The sequence below is a fragment of the Bufo gargarizans genome, chromosome 7 (genome assembly GCF_014858855.1).
Source record: "Bufo gargarizans isolate SCDJY-AF-19 chromosome 7, ASM1485885v1, whole genome shotgun sequence".
Classification (NCBI taxonomy): domain Eukaryota; kingdom Metazoa; phylum Chordata; class Amphibia; order Anura; family Bufonidae; genus Bufo; species Bufo gargarizans.
Window position 1 is genome coordinate 68854939 of NC_058086.1, and position 13312 is coordinate 68868250.

Consider the following 13312-nt stretch of genomic DNA (forward strand, 5'->3'; position numbering starts at 1 on the left):
GAAAAAAACAAAATAAGTATATATAAATAAGATTACAAAATATGAAAGTATTGCGGTATGCAGGGATACCTTTTTATTGTATTAACCTAATACTTAAAAGACAAGCTTTCAAGAGTTTTCCTTTCTTCGTCGGTATCACTTCAGACCTGAGAAAGAGAGAAACACTCTCCAAAACTTTTCTTTATAGTTTAGAGCAGTTTTAGCAAACACCAGGGCTGTGTAAAAAATCCAATATGTTAAACATGTCACTAAAGAAGACCAATGACCAGACGCTCACAGGCTACAGGAACAATCTAGGACAATATAACTGAATAGGATAGTGAGGTGAACTGGAGAATTTTTTTTCAAATTCGCTATGTTGTCCTATATAGTTCACTTCTCCTGACTTCTCCAAACTCTTCACCCTTTTGTGAAATAACCCTGAGGGTGATGTTGGTGTGTGCAACTAATACTACTTATTCTGCTTGTAATGCAGAATGCGGCAGACAGGGGTGCGTGTAACGCAGAGAGTGGCGGTAAGGGGTGCGTGTACCTCAGGGTGAAATGGTCAGGGGTGCATGTAACGCAGGGGGCGCTGGTCAGGGGTGCGTGTAACGCAGGGGGCGCTGGTCAGGGGTGCATGTAACGCAGGGGGCGCTGGTCAGGGGTTCATCGCAGATAGAAAAGGTACTTACAGTTCTGATGTGCTCTGTCCTCGTGCCTTCTTCCTCTAGGCGTAGTGGCAGGGGGAGGGGCATGCAACGATGTTTCCTGATGTTAAATCCCAAATTCACATTCTTTTCTGCCTTTGCAGGCCCTGCTAGGCTGAAATACAAAGGCAGCCAATGGCAGTGCTGCCCTCTCCCTCTCAGCCAATAGCAGCTGAGGTGGGCGGGGGAAGATTCCCTTGGCTGCTGATTGTCGAGGGAGCCCATAGGGAAGCGTGTGGGCAGCATGGGCAGTACTTTCAGTTTGGCAAAACTGACAGATCCAGGGCCGTCTTTAATATTGATTGGACATTGGGCAAGAATTTACTTGGGCCCCCTGGATCCTGCCTTCCCACACCCTAGCATGCAATCAGACCCTCCACCACAACACACACTCCCCAAAAAAATCCACACACCTCGTAGAGTAGTAAACTTTAATAATGATCAGTGGCCATTAGAGGTGTTCCTTGGCAGTAATGTGAATACTGCCTTTTTTTCTGAAAAGTCTTGGTAACCACGGGCGAGTCTAGAGTACCACTCGGTCAGGAGGGGAACATAGAGACAAAAGAAGGGGTATGGGGGGCGCACAATAGGGTAGTAGATTCAATACAAACTTAAATTGTTAAACGAGTTTAAGGTGCTCACCTTTTTAGGTTGTGCAATAATAGACACAACTCTATTGTAGGTATGTAAGTAAAAGAGAGACTTTCCGGATCCGTGGATGCAGCCGCAGAAGAGGTATCTTTGGGATCGGAGGCCCAATCCCCCAAAGGATGCTTGTAGAGAAAAAGGTTTCTGATCAGGCGCAAAACACACAGGATCCAATCCGTCTCTTATAGGTGAATCTTCTTTAATTGCATAGAAAAGTAGAACAACGCGTTTCGGGGCTCAAAGTGTCCCCTTCATCAGGTTAACAGTAGTCACAGTAAATAATGTAAGTACAGGTATATAAAGATCCCAAAAAAACGCAAAAAAATGGATTACCTGAGAGCTGCCCACTGAAAAGGCAGTGTTTACATTAAAAAGCTTGCAGAGACATGCTATAGACACAGAACTACTACGTTTAGCTGTTGTGGTTCTGGTGACTATAGTGTCCCTTAATATAGAGAAAAAAATGGCTGTATTATTATTCTAAAAAGTCCCACCAATAGGAATAATTATCTGCTGGAGCACACATAGTAGTAATAGTGCTCCAACAGGGCCCCCAACATGTCCCCACTGTGCTCCAGAAGTAATAATGCTCCCATAGTTCCCCATAGACCCCTAGTAGCAATAAAGCCCATCATAATGCCCCCCAGTAGTAATAATTCTCCTTATAATGTGCCAGTGCAAAACATACCCCCTTTTAATACCCCTAGTTGAGCTAATGTCCCTATAGTGCCCCTATAATGTGCCAGTATAAAATACCACTATATAGTGCCCCCAGTAAATGCCCCCATAGTGCTCTTCTCCCTTCTTCCTAGTGCCCCCCATTATGTACCAGTATAACATTCCCCATATATAGTGCCCCAGTAGATGCCTCCCAATCACGTGACAGTAACAAGTGCCCCCATAGATGCCCCCAATCATGTGCCAGTAACAAGTGCCGCCATAGATGCCCCCCCAATCATGTGCCAGTAACAAGTACCCCCATAGATGCCCCCCAATCATGTGCCAGTAACAAGTACCACCATAGATGCCCCCTAATCATGTGCAAGTATCAGGTACCCCCATAGATGCCCTCCAATCATGTGCCAATAACAAGTGCCACCATAGATGCCCCCAATCATGTGCCAGTAACAGGTCCCCCATAGATGCCCCCAATCAGTACCATATAAAAAAATAAACACTTATACTTACCTCCATCAGGCTGGCAGCAATGCGATGCAGGCCTCTTCCGGCCTGTGTCCAGCGCTGTACGGCTCAGGTGGCGCGATGGCATCCTGCACTGGCCTCTGATAGGCCTATCAGAGGAACGGGGAAGGGGGACGCCTCTCCCTCCCATGCCCCACCGCAGCACTTACATCTGTATCGCTGTCCTGAGGACGACGATACAGATGACTATGGAGATGAGCGCCTCCACAATGGAGGCGCTCATCTCTCTGTGCCCTGCCGCCGCTCCCCAGGAGCAACTAGGCCCGGGGCAGCTGCCCCTTTTGCCCCGTGTTGAAGACGGCCCTGGACAGATCGCCGCTGTACTAGCGGTGGCGGCCAGTGTTTTAAAGGGGAATCAGCGGGGGGCATGTGGGGGGCAAGGAATAGCCTAGGGGCAATTGCCCCCCCTCTTGCCCCCCTGTAGCGACGTCTATGGTTCCAAATGACAACAATAGTGTGGCCCCTTAATCTTGCTTCTCATAATTGTCTCAGCACAACCATTTAATCAAAACTTTAGTCTGTCTCTTTTTCTATATGGCTGTTTAGCGGGCACAGTCAGCCTCCTGCATCTGACTACCGTCACAGACTCACTCATTCCCTGACCATTGGGTCTTCTCTCTCCCTCAGTCTCACCTCTATCCTCCATGTGGGTGCTACGATGCAGCTATACCAGCATCACTACACCTCCCATAGTTCCTAGGGTGAGATCTGACCAGCTCCATAGAAAGGACTTGGGCCTATATTCTCCCAAGCTCCAGTTTAAGTGTACATGTGAATACAAGCACTCATACTAACAGCAGCCTACACCACCCTCCATATATAAACATCATAAAACAGGTTATATTAGCATAATCCCAACCCTAATATGATGCATTTCCTCCACCAGTGGACCTTCTGACCTAATTCCTATCATATTTGGTGCTACATTATTTTAATATCTGCCACCAAAATGTGTGAAGCTTCCTCCTTTATTCAGTTTCTGACCTCCAAATCTCTAGAGAACATGCCTTCACGTAATGTAACGCTGTTCTAAAGGTACAGCCTCTCTCTCCGTAGTTGTCTTGCTCTTATAATTAATTACTTTAATTACTTTTGTCGCATTAATTTCACACATTTGTTAGATTTTGAGGTGAGTTTAAGTGCAAACAATCATGATGGAAAATGCTGGCTGTGCTCCATTACCTACCCATTTGTAAAAGGTCTGGTGACAGTCGAGCACCCTGATCCACCCGAAGTTACCCATTCACACATTCATCAGACACTTTTTTATCACAACAAAACAAAGTGTTATGGTGGTTGAAAGTAATCTAGAAGGAAGTTTCATATCTTCACACTTAACAAATCTGCTGAAAGACAAATCACAATAATTTCTAAGTTAGTAGTTCAGAGTGCTAGTACCCAGAGGGAAGTTGAGAAAACATGAACTTCTGTGTATTTTACTTGCTGAAATGAGAAAAGCTAAAATGGTGAGCACTGATAATCTACACCCAAGTGTGATTTTTATTGTTACTGTATTACGACCAACGTGTAAAAATAAAGTTAAAATTAAGTTATTTCTTCTATTACCATTCTCATAACATTATTTTTCACAACATTTGCATATAATGGTGCAAACTACACTATTTTATAATTATCACAAATATTAATTACCTTAAAAATTTTGAGCAGTGCCTAAGACTAAGTGATACTTAGTAATACTTAGGGGGGAATTTATTAAAGAGCGGCCTCTTAATTATTATGGCACAACCATCCATGTGCTATACATGAAATCTACACCAGCTAGGAGATGGCATAGATTTCAGAAACACTTATGATTAAAGACTACCTACGCTTTCAAGAAAACTTTGCATAATCGCTGTGCTTTTTTGTACAATCACAACTGTGAAGGAGCAGATCTTTTTGTGGCTTCCTTAATGTTTCTTTCAGCTATATGATTTCCTTTTTCAGTTGCACAGCTAAATGCGGGGTGTCTCCGTTCTGTGAAATCTGCCAGCACTGTACAGCTGTGAAGTCTATTCCCATACTCCCCACTATGTTTGTTTTCAGCTCCGGATCTCACAGAATGTCTCCCAGGGAAGCACGAGTCAGAAGCACAGCGTCTGCACAGCCTGTCTTTTCTAATGGACGGTTGGACCTTAGCAACGCTCTTTTGATCCGTGTTTCCTGTCCGTCAAAAAAATAGGACCTGTCCTATTTTTTTGACGGACAACGGTTCACGGACCTATTCAAGTCAATGGGTCCGTGAAAGAACACGGATGCACACAAGATTGGCATCCGTGTCCGTGATCCGTGGCCGTAGGTTACTTTCATACAGACGGATCCGAAGATCCGTCTGCATAAAAGCTTTTTCAGAGGTGAGTTTTCACTTCGTGAAAACTCAGATCCGACAGTATATTCTAACACAGAGGCGTTCCCAAGGTGATGGAGACGCTTCTAGTTAGAATATACTGAAAAACTGTGTACATGACTGCAGGTGCTGCCAGGCAGCAGGGGGCAGACCCCTCCCCCCTGTTTTTAACTCATTGGTGGCCAGTGCGGCCGCCCCCCCCCTCTCCCTCCCCTGTAGTTAACTCATTGGTGTCCAGTGGGCCCCCCTCCCTCCCCTGTAGTTAACTCATTGGTGTCCAGTGGGCCCCCCCTCCCTCCCCTGTAGTTAACTCGTTAGTGGCCAGTGGGCCCTCTCCCCCTCCTAATTAAAATCGCCCCCCCCTATCATTGGTGGCAGTGGAGAGTACCGATCGGAGTCCCAGTGTAATCACTGGGGCTCCGATCGGTAACCATGGCAACCGGGACGCTACTGCAGTCCCGGTTGCCATGGTTACTTAGCAATTTGTAGAAGCTTCATACTTACCTGCGAGCAGCGATGTCTGTGTCCGGCCGGGAGCTCCTCCTACTGGTAAGTGACAGGTCTGTGCTATAGGCAATGCGCCGCACAGACCTTTCACTTACCAGTAGGAGGAGCTCCCGGCCGGTCACAGACATCGCAGCTCACAGGTAAGTATGAAGCTTCTACAAATTGCTAAGCGCATGGTTACCGATCGTAGCCCCAGCGATTACACTGGGACTCCGATCGGTACTCTCCACTGCCACCAATGATAGGGGGGGCGATTTTAATTAGGAGGGGGAGGGAGGGGAGAGGGCCCACTGGCCACCAACGAGTTAACTACAGGGGAGGGAGGGGGGGTCCACTGGACACCAATGAGTTAACTACAGGGGAGGGAGGGGGGGCCCACTGGACACTAATGAGTTAACTACAGGGGAGGGAGGGGGGGGGGGCGGCCGCACTGGCCACCAATGAGTTAACTACAGGGGAGGGAGGGGGGGCGGCCGCACTGGCCACCAATGAGTTAAAAACAGGGGCGGGGTCTGCCCCCTGCTGCCTGGCAGCACCTGCCAGGCAGCAGGGGCAGTCATGTGCACAGTTTTTCAGTATATTCTAACCTGAAGCGTCCCCATCACCATGGGAACGCCTCTGTGTTAGAATATACTGTCGGATCTGAGTTTCAAGATTTAGCTCATATCCGACAGTATATTCTAACATAGAGGCGTTCCCATGGTGATGGGGACGCTTCAAGTTAAAATATACCATCGGATTGGAGAAAACTCCAATCCGATGGTATAAAAGAACTCCAGACTTTACATTGAAAGTCAATGGGGACGGATCCGTTTGAAATGGCACCATATTGTGTCAACGTCAAACGGATCCATCCCCATTGACTTGCATTGTAATTTAGGACGGATCCGTTTGGCTCCGCACGGCCAGGCGGACACCAAAACGACTTTTTTTTCATGTCCGTGGATCCTCCAAAAATCAAGGAAGACCTTCGGACGAAAAAACGGTCACGGATCACGGACCTACGGACCTACGGACCCCGTTTTTGCGGACCGTGAAAAAATACTGTCGTGTGCATGAGGCCTTAAATTGCATCATTAACTTGAAGCATAATTTCTGGTCCCTACTTTGCTGTAGCAATGTCACGAAAGGGAGGGAAGAGTGCAGCTCTTAAATCCACCCCGCACCTCTATCCCTACGTACTTGCACGACCCGTCCTAACTGACGGCGTACAACTTGGCGGCAGTCCCTAGCTTATATACATGCAGGGGCCTAAAGATAATAAGAGGAAAAACCGTGAACAGAGTCAGCGAAACAAAAGTCAAAGCCAGGAGGTCACGCAGGTACACAACAACAAGGTCAATACAATCCAAAGTCAAAAGCCGAGAGGTCACGTCAAATCCAAGGAGGTCACAAGGTTGAGGTCAAAAACAGAGCCGAGGTCAAAACACACAGAGTACACAATATAACAATATGCTGGTGAGGATAGCAAGACCAATCACAGGCAACCTGTGGCCAGCAGGCTGCCTGTTTAAATAACCCCTACAGGTGAGTCATGTGACGTGGCCAGCGTCACGTGACTCATATTGCGCATAATACAGCTGAGAGCCGATTCATTATTATGTGGTGCTGCTGCTCGTTGTCTAGGGGACAGAGGACGCATGCGTGGCTTGGTCCTTCCCGCCCCCTGGTCACCATGGAGACGAGGACGCCGACCGTGTCCTCACTCCGCTATATGCGCGGGATGCGCATAACTGGTAAAACATAACAATATTGTCACAGGGACACGGTGGCGCCCTCTTTCTTCGCAGCGCCGCCGGGTCCCCGGTGACAATATTGTTACGTTCTACCAGAAATGTTTGATCAACTAATAAGAACCCTATCGATACCTGAAAGTTGGATTCCAAGTCAACCTGTTTGACGGAGAGAAGTTGAATACACAAACTGGTGAAGGAGATACAAGCAAACCACTATGCACACAACTCAACTATTTTAGTTTTCCATAGACTATGATGCAAAGTCATTTCATATGTGTGGTCATGATTCTGCTGTATATTGGGGAAAGCAAGACGTAAAATAAATGCAGACTCAAGGACCACACCAAAAGAGCTTATAATGTGAAACAAATTGGGGAATGACTGCATATGAATCTGGCTGGTATACAAGATTGCAATATGTCCATATCAGAAAAGGTTTGATAAATACTACTAATGAATTGATGGATAGGAAGTGACACGTTGCACGGTATTTTGATAGAATCACAAACTCCTTCTAACCAAGTTAAACAATACAAAGTTCTGTTTTCTTCCTAGAATCCTCAAAGTCTATACGTTTGGGAGAATAGTATGTGACATGTTTACACTCAATGTGACAGTTCCACCAGTGATTACATTCCTCGAATACAAAAGTGGAAGAAGAGTTAGCTAATGTATTAACCCTTTGGTGCAAATATATTACTGGATTTAAATAATGCCACATCTGGTTACCCATGATCATCTTCAGTGCAAAGACCGTATTCTGCAGAATCAATTTTATTTTTAAGTGTTGCATAGATTGAAAACACGAAAACTGGAAAGTTGTGTATTTGATTCTTTATACCATGAGGTCATTAGTAGATGTAAGGTAACACTATCCTTCTACATCTAACAACCAGTATAGGAAATGTTACTGTAGCCTCATAAAAAATAAAAAAAAGAAGAAATATCTCTTCGGCATCAGACGTTAAGAGTATTGTTGAGCAAATCGAAGCTAACAAAGTGCACTTCGATCCGAATTTCAGGAAAAATTTGATTACTCACAAAAGTGAATTTCTTCGCACTTCAGTCATGAGTTCACCGCGTCTGCCCAGCGTGATGATGTGATGATGTCATCATGTCTGTGCGTGAGAGATTTGTCCGTTTCCTTTATTTAAGATGGCCGTTACAGATCCATAATACAGTGCCCTGTATGGACCAAAACTATACCTCACTGTCTTCCCCGATTTTACATGAAGAAACAAAGAGATTCATTCAAAGGAAGGGGGGTGAATATATCATTAGGGTATGCAAGTTTTCTGGCATTAAAAAATGGAAACCTCCATTTCAAGTGCTGCTTTGCATTAAAAAAAATTGACTTTTTGCAGTTTTAAGCTACCTTTGAAAAGTGGATGGGAAAGTGGCAGTGTATAGCAATGTTAATTCAGGAGAACAGTAAAATACAGAGGCACTGCTCGTCGCTGTGGGCCAAAAAAATAGGGAGAGTTGTGTAAGTTAGCGATTCTTTATTGGGTGAGAATACCAATAAAGAATGCTAACCTTCACAACGCTCCCTATTCTCCTGACCCACTGAGACAAGCAGGGCCACTGTATTTTACTGCACTTCTGGATTGTACACCCAGTCAGCTTGTTGACGGCTATTGTGTGAGCAGCAGCCCGTTTTTGGTTCTTACTTACATGCTTCGTAGAGAGGAGCGAAATTCTCAAAAATTCGATTCGGTCGGTTTGCCGAATTTGCCGAAAAGATTCGATTCGATCTGAATTAATTTGTGGCGAATCGCGTTAAAAAACTGCTATTTCCTGGCTGCAGAGAGCCTGTATAGTAGTGTAGAACACTGTGCCTTGCAGCAACACGCATAGTAAGTCTGCTGTGGTAGTGAAATAATACTGTGAGTCTGTATGACACCACCATGACAGGTGTCGCTCTTAGAATCACTGCACATTTCTTTGGGCAGTTATGGGGCCAAAACTGACCAACTGACCAAGTATGAACTCAACCTTACAGTTTGAAGTTAGCGTCAGGTATAAAGAACCGTGCAGAGGCCAATGATCCTACTATAGCGTGAAAGAGCGCACTTCTTTTACACCTTCATCAGCTTATTCCACATAGATGTCTACAGATCCTGTTCTATTAAACGCTTATACAAGTAAAGCCCCCCGACAGAGTGGAGAGGGTGTCAGCAGTGAGTCTGTTTTGACGTCACTGATTATTTTGCCCTTCTTCTGATCCGTCAGAACAATAACCCCCCCAAAAAACGGATCCTGTCTGTTGAGCATCCGCCTTCACTCGGTCAGCAGTTGGTCAGTAATCCATCAGTATCGCTAATACCAAAAAAGAAACAGGAGTGTATCCAAAACAGAGATGACATGTGAATGGAATATTTGAATGTCTTCTCTGTTTTTTAACCACTCCTGCTTTTGGCTACAAAATCATAAGCCAATTCTGATGTGACCATACAGGCCTTACAGCTGCTTCACAGACAGGATCCATTGTGTGTCTCATTTTTCCTTCTTTCTGATCAGAAGAAGGGTCAAATAAATGATGATGTCAACCAGGCCAAAAAGGCAAAATAGTGGCCCAGTCATGAAGTGGGAAGGGTGGGAACCATGAGAAGTCCACAGAGTGGCCCAATGGCATAGTGTGGATGTGGAAGCAGCATCAGGAGACCACAGAGTGGCACAATGACAGAGTGTGGAGGTGGCAGCAGCAGCATGAGGAGGCCACAGAGTGCCAAGGTGACATAGTGTTGAGGGAGCAGCAGCATCAGGAGACCATAGAGTGGCAAGGTAACAAAGTGTGGAGGCAGCAGCTTCATCAGGAGACGACAGAGTGGCAAGGTGACATAGTGTGGATGTGGAAGCAGCATCAGGAGATGACAGAGTGGCGAGGTGACATAGTGTGGAGGTGGCAGCAGCATCAGGAGACCACAAAGTAACACAGTGACAGAGTGGGAAGGTGGGTGGCACTAACAGTACCCGCTGATGATGGTGGGTATAAGAAGGAGCACTTGGCATCAGATGCGTGGCATCAGGTGGGTGGCATCAGAATATTAGCTGAGGCAGGTAACCAGAAGAAACCGGTCCCTTTTGTCAAGGTTTGGATAAGACAGCATGGATGATCTAATCTGATTGAACATGTGCACTATGCAGGGCGTCACCATGGTTCCGATTTTGAGTTGTCGCGAAGAAAGCCAGAATTCGATTTCTTGATGAAGGATGCGGAGCAGTTCCTCCCCTGTGTGACTCTGTTCGCCCAGGCAAACTAGGTGCAGAACAGCATGACACCGCCATGCCCTGCACATGTGGTATACTGGTGGGGCACTGTGAATTGTCCCTGCAGTAGAGGCTAAAGGATAAGGTGGAGGATGAGGAGGCAGAGGCGGACATTATTGCAGGACCAACGGTGTGAGAACATGGAGGTGGAAGCGGCGTCACATGGCTAAGTTGCTGTTTTGGCTGGGCAGGAACCAAATTTACCCAGTGGGCCGTAAAGGACATATATTGTCCTTGATCGTAGTTATAGCTCCACACATTGGCGTGGCCGTGCACTTTGGCAGACACCGACAGGTTTAAGGACTGGCCCACCTTCTGTTCTACATATGTGTGCAGGGCTGGTACTGCCTTTTTGGCAAAGAAATGATGGCTTGGGACTCTCCACCTCGGCACAGCACAAGATATCCGTTCTCTGAAAGCTGTAGAGTCCACCACTTGGAAAGGGAGGGACTGCAGTACCAGCAACTTGGCCAGGAGCACGTTCAGCTTCTGCTCCGTTGGATGTGTGTACGCATACTGTTGTCTTTTGGCAATCGCTTCGGTGATCGATTGCTGATGGATGGAATGACTGACTAGGAGGAGGAGGAGCAGGAGCATCAGGACCAGCAGATGATGGCAAAGACAGACAGCTTAATTCGGCTGAGGTGGTGGAGCCTTGAGTGCCTGAAATCGGGTGTGTGCCACTCGGTGATGCAGGGATTGCTGCGGCAGGCTGGACCACCACATTGGAGCCACGGTTCCCCCAGGCCACTTTATGGTGGCATATTTTGATGCAGGGCCGTGGTGCCAACATTGGCACCCTGGCCACACTTCACCTTCTGCCCACAGAATCGACAAATAGCCATGTTCACCTTCCCTGGTGGCTTAACGAAAAACTGCCACAACGCTGAGTAAGTGGTTTTATCCCCAACACTCCGCACTGACTGACTGCTACCGCCACTGCTTCCGTGAACCCCTGCACAACTTTCCGGGCCGGTAGGCTCCTTCGAAGCGGGTGGTCTACTCTGGGCACATTTGGCTCCCGACCTCCCACTGCTGCCACCTTGCTGACTCCGAGCCACGCTACCAACTTGCTGGCTCTGCCGCTGCCTCACGTGCAAGCTGCCATAATCTTCTCCCAATGATAATTGCGATCGGCTACATCATCATCGAGTACTGTCTGCACGTCACTCCTCAACAGTCTCTAATAAGCCCTTTTTATTTTTCCTCCCTAATACACGCCAAAAAATGGCTTTAGAGCATATAAATGCGGCCCTGAACGGCAAAAAAGTTTTTTTGCCACTAATACACGCCAAAAAGGGCTGTAATTTTTTCACTTCACCACACAATGACAAATAAGCCTCTCCCCCCCCCACTAATACACGCCAAAAAGGGCTTTCATTTTCTCACTTCACCACACAACAGCTAATATAATAAGCTCCTTTTTCTCCCCACTAATGCACGCCCAAAAAAGAATTTAAAACATATAACTGCGGCCGTGAACAGCAAATAAAGTTTTTTTTTGCCACTAATACATGTCATAAAGGGTTTTAATTTTCTCACTTCGCCACTAATACATGCCAAAAAAAGTATTTAAAACATATAACTGCGGCCGTGAAGGGCAAATAAAGTTTTTTTTTGCCACTAATACACGTCAAAAAGGGCTGTCATTTTCTCACTTTACCACACAGCAGCTAACAAGCCCCTTTTTTTCCCCCCACTAATACACGCCAAAAAAAGTCTTTAGAACATATAACTGCAGCCGTGAACGGCAAATAATATTTTTTTTTGCCACTAATAAACGCCAAAATGGGCTGTAATTTTCCCACTTCACCACACAATGGCTACTAAGCCCTTTTCCTTTTTCCCCACTAATACATGGCAAAAAAAGGCTTTAGAACATATAACTGCGGTTGTGAATGGCAAGTAAGATTTTTTTTTTGCCACTAATACACGCCAAAAAGGGCTTTAATTTTCTCACTTCACCACACAACAGCTAATAAGCCCCCTTTCCCCTCCCCCCCTGCTAATACACACCAAAAAATGGCTTTAGAACATATAACTGCGGCAGTGAACAGCAAATAATTTTTTTTTTTGCCACTAATACATGTCAAAAACGGCTGCAATTTTTCCACTTCACCACGCAACAGCTAATAAGTAGGGATGAGCGAACTCGAACTGTATAGTTCGGGTTCGTACCGAATTTTGGGGTGTCCGTGACACGGACCCGAACCCGGACATTTTCGTAAAAGTCCGGGTTCGGGTTCGGTGTTCGTCGCTTTCTTGGCGCTTTTGTGACGCTTTCTTGGCGCTTTTTGAAAGGCTGCAAAGCAGCCAATCAACAAGCGTCATACTACTTGCCCCAAGAGGCCATCACAGCCATGCCTACTATTGGCATGGCTGTGATTGGCCAGAGCACCATGTGACCCAGCCTCTATTTAAGCTGGAGTCACATAGCGCCGCCCGTCACTCTGCTCTGATTAGCGTAGGGAGAGGTTGCGGCTGCGACAGTAGGGCGAGATTAGGCAGATTAACTCCTCCAAAGGACTTGATTAACTGATCGATCTGCAGCTGTGGATCATTGAGCTGCTGATCCTCAATTGCTCACTGTTTTTAGGCTGCACAGACCGTTTGTCAGTCTCATTTTTCTGGGGTGATCGGCGGCCATTTTGTGTCTTGTGGTGCGCCAGCACAAGCTGCGACCAAGTGCATTTAACCCTCAATGGTGTGGTTGTTTTTTGGCTAAAGCCTACATCAGGGTGAAGCTGTCACACCAAGTGCATTTAACCAGCAATAGTCTGTTTATTTTTTGGCCATATCCCAGTCTAATTCTGTCACTAAATCCATACCGGTCACCCAGCGCCTAAATACTAGGCCTCAAATTTATATCCAGCTAAATCTGTCCCTAGTGCTGTAGCTGGGCGAGTTATTTA